Genomic DNA, 3,032 nt, shown 5'->3' on the forward strand with positions numbered 1-3,032 from the left:
ATATTTCCATCAAAAAACAGTTTTCGAACATCAATCCACCCAAGACATATCAACTTTTAACGAGCCCGACAAAATATTACAAAAAAGAACCAAGCCCGTCAAAATTATACAAAGGATTTTGAATAGATTTGGCGGCAAGATTAGAACATTGAAATCGTATAACTGACCCCTGTTTTCAACAGCGATTGGGTGGTTGCTAGGTAGTTACAAGGCTGCTACCACATCAGATGACATTTTGACTGACAGACTAGTACCACACCAAGCTGTGTCATCAAGACAAGGAGAGAAACCAATATGACAGTTGTAAACTAACTTCTCTAGCCTCGAAGTCCTGAAGGAAGGAAGAACATCACCATCGCAGCAGCGACTGACCACAGTCAACGTGGTATCAAGGGAAAAACAACCGCGATTTACCGTTAACTATCAAAAGGGTTGGTAAGCACAGTCCCTGCATGCCCTGGAGTCGAACCTAGCTAGAATTAGGTATTGGGAGGTGGGAGGTATAATTTACTGTGACCCTCTTTGAATGTGTAGTGCATGGTTCTTTATTAGAGTGATTTGTGATTTTAAGTTTGACCTTGTACCTTTCCTTGTATTGTTCTTTATTAGAGTGATTGTAAGGTTGGCCTTGTATTTTCTTACGAGAGTAATAACCCTGTATCACCTTGACTGTAATAAAAACAAAGTTCTTTGCATCAAACCAGTGTCCTTTGCACTTTTGTCACACCCCCAAATAAATCCAGAGTACAGAACCCAATGGAGTGGGAGCGATTTGAACCACTCAAGTTGGTCAGAAAGGAACTGACCCCCTCATAGAGACCACCACCCCCCCTTACAGTCTTGAGGGCTTCCTGCCCACCATTCCCCCTCCCCCCTACGAATATATGACATCATTCCTGATCTCCATCTCTTCAACCACGACCTCTAGTGCTTTGCCAGAAAACCTTGGTGCTCGCTCTCACTCATGTACAAACATTCCTCAATGTATGTTTCAATGAGATCACCTCTCATTCTTCTAAACTCTAGAAAATATAGGTCCAGTCTACTCAATCTCTCCTCACAGGACAATCCCCCACATCCCAGGAATCAGTCTGGTGAACCATGACTGTACACCATACTCCAGATATGATCTCACCAGGATCCTATATAATTGCAGTAAGACGTCTTTACTCTTATACCCAAATCCTCGCAATAAAGGCAACATATCATTTGCTTTCTTAATTGCTTGCTGTACCTGCATATTAACTTTCAGCGATACATGGATAATGACACCTAGGTCCCTCGAACACCAACATTTCCCAATCTCTCACCATTTAAAAAATACTCTGCTTTTCTATTATTCCTACCCAAGTGGATAACTTCACATTTCTCCATATTCCATTTGCCATGTTCATGCCCACTCACTTAGCTTGTCTATATCCCCTTGAAGCCTCTTTGTATCCTCCTCACAACTTACATTCTAACCTGTATATCATCAGCAAACTTGGATTGATTACATTTTGTCCCCTCATCCAAATCATTGATGTAGATTGTGAATAACTGAAGCCAAGCAATGATCCTTGCAGTACCCCATTAGTTACAGCCTGCCAACCCAAAAATGATTTGTTTATTCCTACTCTGTTTTCTGTCCGTTAACCAATCCTCAATCCATGCTAGCATATTACCCCCATCCCATGAACCCTCATTTTGTTTACTAACCTCTTGTGTGGCATCTTATCAAATGCCTTCTGAAAATCCAAATACACCACATCCACTGGCTCCCACTTATCTATTGCTAGTTACAACCTAAAAAAACTCAGATTCCTCAAACATGATTTCCCTTTCATAAATCCGTGTTGACTCTGGCCAATCATATTATTATTTTCTAAATGCCCTGTTACCACATCCCAGTGTCTCATTACTGTTTATGGGATATTCCTATGTGCAAATTGCTGCCACATTTCCTACTTTATAACCGTGACTGCACTTGAAAAGTACTTCATTGACTGTAAAGTGTTTTGGGCGATATGAGGTTGAGAAAGGTGCTACATAGCTGCAAATCTTTCCTACTCTTTTCATGTCTCCACCTCAAATCTGGTTGAACATTATGATTACAATTTCCCCCCCATTATGATTACCATACTGAAACAAAGATTATAGCCCCAATTGTAACTCAGAACAGGAATCGAGTGGGCAGTTGTTGGGGTGGCAAGTTGAGCCACAAACTCCCCCGACCTCAGCAGCAAGAGACCCGGCTAATTTTAATGCCCGGGCCTCATCTGCATACCCCTGGTCAGATGCCCACCTCTTTCAGCAGTTCTCTGGCAGGCATGTGGGAGGGAGGGGATTATAGGACATGTGAAGGCCACCGGTCAGGTCTGAAAGAATGGTTGCCGACATACAGTAAATGGGTTTTGTGTTTGGGAAAACCTCAGCATTTTTTTTTGTATTCGTTGCCAATCTTTCCAATTATTTGTCAGATCATCGTGTCAGATTACAAACGCCAGAGGTCACCTTGCACACATCAAGGATCACTCTGCGCCAATGCTCTTAGCCAAAAGGCCTAGAACCACTGCACCGTTCCTGGAAGTACTGCAATACCAGGTTCGTGCCATGGAGGTGGATGGGTCAGGCCCCCCACACACCTCCGTGGAGGTGGATGGGTCAAACCACCCCACCCACCTCCTATTTCCAAAAAGCATAGGAGAATCACCTTCCTGATCCAGGGAGAACCACGTTGGGGTCATGGTTACTCCCCTGTCAGGTCAGTTATGCATGATCTTAGCCAAAAAGCCGAGAAGCAATGGGAAAGCCTCAGCATTTTTTTTTTTTTTGAAATTCGTAGCCAATCGTTCCAATTCTTTGTCAAATCACAAACGCCAGAGGTCACCTTGCACACGCCAAGGATCACTCTGCGCTAATGCTCTTAGCCAAAAGGCCTAGAGCCACTGCACCGTTCCTGGAAGTACTGCAATACCAGGTTCGTGCCATGGAGGTGGATGGGTCAGGTCCCCCACACACCTCCGTGGAGGTGGATGGGTCAAGCCACCCCA

At 43.9% G+C, this 3,032-nt stretch overlaps 1 pseudogene; it reads right to left on the minus strand.

Annotated features, from left to right (window-relative positions):
* Nucleotides 1–2,546: 2,546 nt before the first annotated feature.
* Nucleotides 2,547–2,784, minus strand: LOC139279566 (U2 spliceosomal RNA; annotated as a pseudogene).
* Between the last annotated feature and the right edge of the window lie 248 nt (nucleotides 2,785–3,032).

Source organism: Pristiophorus japonicus, chromosome 1 (assembly GCF_044704955.1).
Source record: "Pristiophorus japonicus isolate sPriJap1 chromosome 1, sPriJap1.hap1, whole genome shotgun sequence".
Classification (NCBI taxonomy): domain Eukaryota; kingdom Metazoa; phylum Chordata; class Chondrichthyes; family Pristiophoridae; genus Pristiophorus; species Pristiophorus japonicus.